Here is a 9,292-nt window from a genome sequence, read left to right on the forward strand (position 1 = left end):
AAACACTGGCTTGGAATCAGAGATGGACAAGAGCCAGGCTGCCCTCCAGGAGTTCAGAGTCAAACAGGGCAGCAATGAGAACGGCAACCCTTCTTGTAGGGCAAGAAGGAAAATTGAGGGACATTGACTCACTTTCCAGATTGAGTAAAACTGGAGTTTTAAAGGGAGAATGCCTATTGTTTGAGTGGAGAAGGACGGGAAGGACGCGTCAGGCAGGAGGAACCGCGATAGCAAGGGTGCAGAGTCGAACTGTGGGGCCCTAAGCAGGAGGGATGGCAGCAGGAGAGGGAAGAGGCATAAAATGAAAGCCCTCCCAGCCAGGTTCAGGAGCTGGGACTTGGTCCCAGAGGCATGAGGAGCTATGGAGGAAGGGTTTTAGGTGAGGGAATGACCCAATGCAATTGGCATTGTAGAGGGATTCCAGGTGGCATAGGCATGATGGAGGGGCACAGGTTTGGCTTCAGATCTTTATCCTGGATGGTGTTTCTCTAAGTGAGACCCACGAACCATCTTCTGTCCATAAGCTGGGGTGGTGGGTGAGTGCAGGGGACTTGGGTAGATGCAAGTTCTTGGACTCCAATCCAGACCTAGGGATCTTGAGGGCAGGACAAAGCAAAGTGCCTTCTGAAGAGCTTCCCAGGAGATTCTCAAGTTCATTTTTTTTTTTTTTTTTTTTTTTGCATACTGGGGATTTTGAACTCAGGGGCACTTGACCACTGAGCCACATCCCCAGCCCTGTTTTTAAAAATTTATTTAGAGTCAGAGTCTCACTGAGTTGCTTAGTGCCTTGCTTTTGCTGAGGCTGGCTTTGAACTGAAGATCCTCCTGCCTCAGCCTTCGGAGCCGCTGAGAGTATAGGTGTGCACCACTGTGCTGGCTCAAGTTCATTTTTAAAGTTAGAGAACTTCTGCCCTCAGAGGGAGTATACATCAGTATCTCTTCTCAGGAAACTGTCCCACAGACTTCTGCTGAGGAGCCATTTCTAAAGCAACACTTGTCTGAATTGCTGGGGAGACACATTCACTTGATTCAGCGGGACTGGGTGGGACTGAGGTTCTGCATTGTAACAAGCCCCCAGATCATGCAATCACGGCTGGTGCTGAGCCACAGTGAGTAAAGACACTAACATGTGATTCCTTCTCTGTAGCTGCCGCTGATTGATTGCCCTTGGGCCAGGTGACTATAGCTGGTCTAGTTACAGCCTGGAGAGGCAGCCTGGGAGACGCTTTGCTTCACTAGCTGATATTGATTAAGTGCAGGGATTAGGTCCTCTCTTTCAGCTGGGGAATTCAGGGCTAAATCTAAATCCACAGTTCATGGGAGAGGAAGGGAGGCCCATAGAAGAATCTTATGTGGAATCGCGGTGTGTTGTCAGGGTGGAAAGGGCCAGGTGAAGATGCAGGAATTCCTGTGGCTGGCTCCCCATTGCTGTGTTGGGTTCCTCCAGTTTCTGAATCACAGTCTTCTGGGTTTTTCTAATAATGTCCACCTCCCCATTGGTGTGTCCTTATAATAAACACTCAATACTTGGGTCGGGGGAACTGAGGGAGACTCTTCCTTACTGCATTTGTTGGCTGGCACAGCTGTAGCATAGTACCACACACTGGGTGGTTTCAACAACAGAAATTTATTTTCTCACTATTCTGGGAGTTGGAAGTCCAAGACCAAGGTGCTGGTAGAGTTGATTTCTCCTGAGGCCTCTCTCCTTGGCTTGCCTCTGCCCTCTACTGTGTCTCCACATGACCTTTCCTGTGCATACCTGTTCTGGCATCTCTCCCTCGCTTGGTAGGACACCAGTCTTGTTGGATCAGGTCTATACCCTTATGACCTCATTTAATCTTCATTACCTCCTAAAGGCTCTGTCTCCAAATAGAGGCACATTGGGAGTTAGAGTCTCAAACTATGAATTTTGGGGGATATGCATTATGGGGATATGGTGTTAAAGCCAGAAGACCCGAGTTCCAGTAGACTCTGTACCTGCCCAGCATTGCTCCTGGGCTTGTTCCTTCCCTTTCTGGACCTGACTTTTAGTGTGAAATCAGGTGGTTTGTCCAAAGGGCTCAATCTCCATCTGAGCTATTTTAATGCTCTAAGAATGTCTCAGTCTGTTCATGTTGCTATAACAAAACACCACAAACTGAACGGCTTAAACAACAGACATAAATTCCTTCAGTTCTAAGAGGCTGGGAAGTTCAAGATCAGGACGCCAGCATGGTCAAGTTCTGGTGAGGACCCTTTTGTTTTGTCTTGCAGATGGTCTTCTGCTTGCTGTGCCCTCACATGGCCAATAGAGGACTCTGATCTCTCATATTTCCTGGGGACACCAATCCCATCATGGAGGCTCTACCCTCATGATATCATTTAAACTTATCCCTCAAAGGCCCCAGCTCCTACTACAATAGCATTAGGAGGGAGGGCTTCAACAGATGGATTTTGGGAGGACACAACTATCTCAGTCCATAACAAAGACTCAGGATACAATCCAAGGTAAGGGGAACCCAATAGGTTCTCTTTCTGGGCAGCAATGGTGCCAAGGAGACATCCGCAGGTGGGCTTAGGTGAACATGGTCCAGAGTTGCTGCCAGAAGCCCTGGAGGGTTTCTGGATCTGATTTTTTTTTTTAATGACAAAACAAAAATTTTCTCTTAGTGTTGACTTCAATGGCAGGATCCCTGCTGCCATACTCTTGTGGGGTTTCTTTCACATTCTCATAGCTTTATGCCTGAGAGAACCGCTCATAATCAACCCAGCTTGGACTTGCTAATCACATGCAAACAAATGCATAAAGCATTCCCCCGGGAATTCTAGCAGGGAGGAAAGAGCATCCACCTGGGAGTCGGGAGTCTCAGGGCCTTGCTCTGGTACTTATAGGCCCGCATAATCTTAGACAGCCTTTCCAGGCTTTGGGCCTTTCTGTGTCTCTAAAATGATTTGGAGATCTGGTTGACCTCTCAGCAGTGGGGGGGTGATTTCTAAGGCTTCTTTCTGTAGGAATGTCTTACGATTCTCCCTTTTATTTGAAGAGCAATTCTTTGCTTTTCCTATTGAAATAGCCTTGTCCTTGCATCTTTTTTTTTTTTTTTCTCTTTTACCCCATCCAGTTGGCATCACTCAAAGTCGTTTTAAGATTTCATGACTTTTCTTTTCCAAGTCTGACTAGTTCTTTGATTTAGCCTTGATGCTTTTTCTCTAGGCGGGTAGGAGCAGGAACCAGTACTTCAGGGTGGAGACTCCTGCTGGGCTGCTGACAGTAGCTGGGACCTCAAGGGATGTCAGGGCTGCCACCATCTTGGCGCCGGCGGAGTTAGGTTTTGATCACACTACTCTGGTTTGAGAGCTGTGGTCTGGCTACTCCTGGTGTGAGGACTGAATTTCTTCGTGTGTCGCTCTGCAAAGAATTTTTGCCTGCCATTTCACTCTGGAACTAAGACTCCTTGAAGGGATGAGACCTGCAATGCTGTCATATTGGGTGTTGACAAAAAAAACCTCCAGAAAACCAGAAAGTGAGGTACAGGGGATGCCCCAACCACAATGCACAGTTCCTCCTATTTTTTTTTAGGAACTCTCTGGCTCATCCTTGAACCTCATTTGTATAGTTTCTCAGGGTTGCCATCACCCGCTGGGTAGCTCAAAACAACAAAAATGTATCGTTTCTCACTGTTTTGGAGGTCAGGAGTCTGAAAGGTCAGCAGGGTCATGCTTCTTATGAAACCTGGAGCGGGGGTCCTCCCTTGCTTCTTTTTTTTAGAGAGAGAGAATTTTAATATTTATTTATTTTTTTTGTTTTCGGCGGACACAACATCTTTGTTTGTATGTGGTGCTGAGGATCGAACCCGGGCCGCACGCATGCCAGGTGAGCGCGCTACTGCTTGAGCCACATCCCCAGCCCCTCCCTTGCTTCTTTCTGACTTCTGGTGGTCTGTGGCAATTTTTGGTGTTCCCCGGCTTGTAGATAAAACATTTCAACCTCTCCTCCATTGTCACAAAGCACCCTCCCACCCCTGTGTCTGTGAGCTTTCTTATAACACTCGTTATATTGGATTAAAGGCCCATGGTATTTCATCCGCTGTGACCTCATTTTAACTAATTACATCTGCAATAACCCACAACCCTGTTTCTCTTTAAGGGTCACATTTTTTGGCATGGGTGGTTACGATTTCAATATATATTTTTGGAAGACACAATTCAACCTGTACAATATGGCTGAGATGTCTTTATTCTGATTTTTGTAGATGAGAAAATAAGCTCAGAGAAGTTGATGACTCCTACAACTCACATAGATGGCAAGTGGCAGAGCCAGAATTTGGGGTGTAGTTTACCTGCTTTCTATGCCTGTGGGCTTTCTACAACAGCCGCTTTCCCACTCATGGTCTCTGGCCTGCCTCTATGGAGTACCTGTTACACAGGTACCTGGGCCTGGATATGTCTGTTTCTAGTGAGCTGCTGAGGTGCTGCTGAGACACACTAGAACTTGGGAACTCCGGCGGTTCATCTTGGTTCTTGATCAGGCTGAGCAAGGTGAACAGTTGAATAGCTGCTGATTGTACAGATGGGAAGGGGTGGTGTGTGGGTAGAAAGAGCCAAAGTCTAAACTGGTGCCTTTCAAACTTTACTGTACAGATGAATCATCCGGGGGCATCTTGTTAAAATGCAGATTCAGATTCAAGGAGACCGGGCTGGGGTTTGTAATTGTGCATCTCTAACAAGCTCCTAGGCGATGTTGGTGCAGAGGCTGTGAGGACCACACTTTGAGTAGCAGGGGGTCTAAGAGGCCGTCTGTCCCAGAGGAGACAGGATGGGTGATGAATTAAGAATGGATTCCCAAATCTGACTGCACATTATGACCACCTGGTGAGTTTTTGATATACCCATCTCAGTACTTGTACTGCCATTAAAAAAAAAGTTCCTCAGGTAATTCTGCTGTGTGGCTAAGGGTAGTCACTATTTTACAGAAAGGTGGGGAGCATATGGATGTGTATGTGGAAGAGGGTGTCAGCTTTTTTATTGCACTATATGCTTCTTCCTTTGGAAAGTTGCCGATCTGCCCTACTGACTTGCAGCTGCTGAGCTTGAGGCCAGACTCATGGGAAGGAGTCTGGTTCAGCAGGCTGGAGGATGGGCAAGGGACTTTTCTGCTCTACTGATGTTTATGCTGGAGCACTGGGTGCTGAGATGGGTGGTTGAGCTTCCCCGGAGCTCTGGAAATCAAAATGGGTTGCTGTTTCTAGCTGGAGTTCAGGTCCTTGATCTCCTTTTTTAAAGTGTCAGCTGACTTGTCCACTAACCCTCTCCCCTCACATCCACTTTCTCTACTTCTTTACTTCATCCTTGGGACAGCTTCTCTGATAAGTTCCAGCATATCCAAATGGTTCACCTTAGGCAGAGTGAGCTCTGGTGTGCAGTATGTGGCTTGTGCATGTTTAACTTCCTTCCCTAAGATCCCTTCTTAGGGATCTTATTTGTGTCTGACCCCAAAGCCTCTGATCTGAACCATCATATTGTACTGAATCTGTTCCTGAGACCCTGCAGTGGGCAGTATTTTAGAGTGGTAGATGAGAGCTTTGGTCTCAGACTCACTTGGAGTTTCCTCCCAGATCTTCCCCTTCCTAACTATTGGTGTTGGAGGAGATTTTCAACATGTTTGTTTCCTTATCTGCAAAATGGGGCTAGTGGTAGTCTCTACCCTACAGGACTGTAATGAGCACTTATTATTATGAGATGATTCACGGAGAGCATCTGAAGACAGTGTTGGCCTGTGTAAACATGTATCTGAAGGAACCTAGATGAGACTGACCTTCAGGGGCATCTGCTGCCCCTGGGCTCAGGATGCTGCTTCTGTCTCAGTCCCTAGAAAAGGGTGAAATGGGCAGGTTTGCAAACAGGCCTTTGGGTGAACTCGTTTTTCACTAAGATCTGTCTCTTTCTAGTCTTATTTATCTGATTAAAAAAATTGTTTTTAATAACCACATATTTGGAGTACATTAAATTGTCACTCCAGGAGACCCTATAGTAAAGTGATTTAGAGCATGGACTCCGGTGTCCACTATCTGGTTGTGCCATTTAGAAGCTTTCCCATCCTGGACACATCCCCAACTCACCGTCTCAGCTTCCTCTTCTGTAAACCTGGGATAATAACCTGGCTTCTGGGGTTGCTGAGATAGTTCAGATGTAGTACAAAGGACAGAGCGTGGTACTTCGAAAGTCCTTGTATCTATTAGCGATTGCGATAGACTGCAAACCCTGTGGCATGTTATGAGACTTCCCATCTCCTTAAATCCCACATTTACCTTATGAAGCAGGAGGTATTAGCTCCATTTCATAGATGAGGAAATGAAGGCTCAGATGTTTGGAAGCTGCACCAAGATCATACACATCGAATGTGATGGAACCACAATTTAAACCTTGGACTTTTAACTAAAAAACTTGAGGTGTTTCTTCTCTAGGGGTTCTTAATCTGGGGTCCAAGAAAACCCTGTGGATTATTTGCAGGTTTCATTGAGTTTGGGGACCTTTTGAAGTTGTTTTCAAGTCAAGCATTTGTATTTTTGGTTTAGAATCTGTTGCCCTCTTTGGATCTGCAGGATAAACCATTGTATTATCCTGAATTTCTTATAAGATAGCAAAATTGTTTAATTAACTCCAAATGCATAAAACCACCATTGCTGGGATCATGGAAATTATTGGGCTGTGATGCAGCTGAATTCCTGGAACTGGTAATTTCCATGCACACCCTACTAGTGTCTCTAGTGCCATTTTGGCCCCCGTGTTTCTAGGCAATCCAAATGAGGACAGGATGTTCAGAAAACCTGCAGTCCCCCCAGGGAGGTAGACTCAGAGTTCTGGGTTTCATTCCCACCATCGCCTCAAACTGCCAGGGCTTTATCTTCCTTACCTGTAAAATGTGGGTATTGCCTCGTCAGTCTCTAATTCTCTCCTAATCTTTCATGGGACATTCTGCTTCTGTCTTTTTAAATGAAGTCAAGCTACAGATTAGGAGGTCCATTCCTTAAACAAAGGGCAGGCACATTCTGGGAAGGCAGGGTAAGAGTGGAAACATGGCTAGTCACAACTGGAGATGGAGCTAAAGAGAAGCAGGAAGCTCACACGTACCTTTGCTCTCCTTTCCCTAAGAGATGGCCACCACTGAGGACTATAGAGTTAGAGCTGTAGAGATAACTCTTAGCCCACCCAGTGATGCTTCTGAGAAAACTGAGGTCCAGGGAAGGTGAGCATATTACATAAGCTCACATGGCTGGTTTGGGACTTGCACCCTGGTTTCTAGAATCCAAATCCAGTGCCTGTTTACAAAGCTCATGAATACGTGAAAAGGCCTAGGGGCTTTCTCAGGAGTACCCAAATGGGACACATGTATGGACTAATGGACTCCTAGGACACATTTCAGGGAATATTGTGCCTCTCCTCCCCATGCCTCACCATGGACATCCATGGCATGTTCTTACCTGTCCATGCCTTTACTCATTGGAGTCGGGGAGGTGAGGACAAAAGGAGGATATTGGCCCCAGGGTATATATTCCTATTCTGGAGGAAGTCGGGGGTGGGGAGACATTCATAACATACACACTCCAGTGGGGAGGATAAACCTGGTGGTTTCTATGCCACACGAGGGGTCACAGGCTTTCTTCTTTGTTGATAGGGTGGGGCGGGGGAGGGTGCTGGGTGAGAGAGCAGCAAGCTTGACCTAGTTTTTGAGAAAGGTCAGTTACTTTTCATTAAAAGAAAATTTGAGGCAAAGTAAATTTAATAATTTATTTGAGCAAAGAAAAATTCATGAATTGAGTAGCTCTCAAAGTCAGAGGAGGCTCAGAGCTCTGCCCAACAATGTGAGCCATGAACTCTTAAAGGTCAGAGGTGGAAACAAAGTAGAGAAATTTGACTGATGACAGCCAGACATTTGCCACATTTGAGTATGGTCTGATCCGTTGGCTGAAATCTAGCCTTTTTGTGGAAAAAAAAAAGAAAGAAAGAAATATATCTATATCTATATCTATATATCTATATCTATCTATATATCTATATCTATATCTATATCTATATCTATATCTATATATCTATATATATATATCGGGTTAATGGCTGGGTTGGCAATAGCTTGTAGAAAAGAGGCCAGAGAGAGGGAATCACTTTGGCTTCCACTCTGGTATCTTGCATTTTCTGGATGATCTGTGATGATTGTTTTTTTTTTTTTTTTTTTTTTTTTTTTAACACATGACTCTTTGTGGAGAAAAAGAGAGAGTTATCTTTTTGGAGTGAACCAACAACCAGTTTTATGAGGATTCTAGATGGCCATGATTTGACACTATGCTTATGACAGGAGGCAAAGATTGAGAAGGAAATGTCGAAATGCCTCTGGGACTCCTCTCCTGGGCTGAATGTCTCTTGAGGCCGGCTGTGTAAGCTTTCTAGAGTTCCTTGGATGAGTTGGTTTCTGCTTTCCCTTTGTTCTAAGAACTTGAAAGGGGTCTGGGGGGGGGGGGCGGCGGGGCGGTCAGTCAGCCTGGATCCTGAATTTCAATCCCAGTTCTACTACTTACCCTAGATAAGTTGCCTTGTCTTTCTAAGTTTTATTTTACCCCATTGCAAAATGGGGAAGATGATATCTAACCCAGAAGACAAGGTGACAGGTGTGTCTCGGGTACTTTCTGTAGGTATTGAGGGAGGGGGTGCTCCATGGTGGACCACGTCTGTTGATAGTAAGCAGAATTCGGCCAGAGTGACTTCTCAGTGTGGGCATCCCTGGGAGTGGCTTTTAAGGCACCCCGGCCATTCACCTCCTCCCTCAGTACCTGTGGCCGAGGATCCATGGACACCAGGTGGGGAGAGAAGAGCTGGGACCACATGGTGTATGAGAGCTGGCACCCCCAGAAGTTCATGCCACAGCAGGCTGGGTTTTCTCTCCTGATTCTAACTCTCCCCAGTTGGCTATTAGCACTCCTTTTTCCTCCTGAGTGAGAACTGCTACAGCTAAAGGAAACATCCCGGTGGGAGGGGGCGGGTGGCGGCAAAGGCGGAGATGGGGATTAAGAACCAGCTGGGAGACTTAGAGTGAGTGATCGATCACCTGTGGTCCTTGGGGAGTCGGATACTCGGTTCCTACTCTTTATACTTATGGGTTCTCTTTCCCTGTTCTTTTCACAAGCACTATTTTTTTTTTTTTTTTTTTTTTGGAGAGAGAGAGAGAGAATTTTTTTAATGTTTATTTTTCAGTTTTCAGTGGACACAACATCTTTATTTTATTTTATGTGATGCTGAGGATTGAACCCAGCGACCCGCG

Source organism: Callospermophilus lateralis, chromosome 11 (genome assembly GCF_048772815.1).
Source record: "Callospermophilus lateralis isolate mCalLat2 chromosome 11, mCalLat2.hap1, whole genome shotgun sequence".
NCBI classification, from domain to species: Eukaryota; Metazoa; Chordata; class Mammalia; order Rodentia; family Sciuridae; genus Callospermophilus; species Callospermophilus lateralis.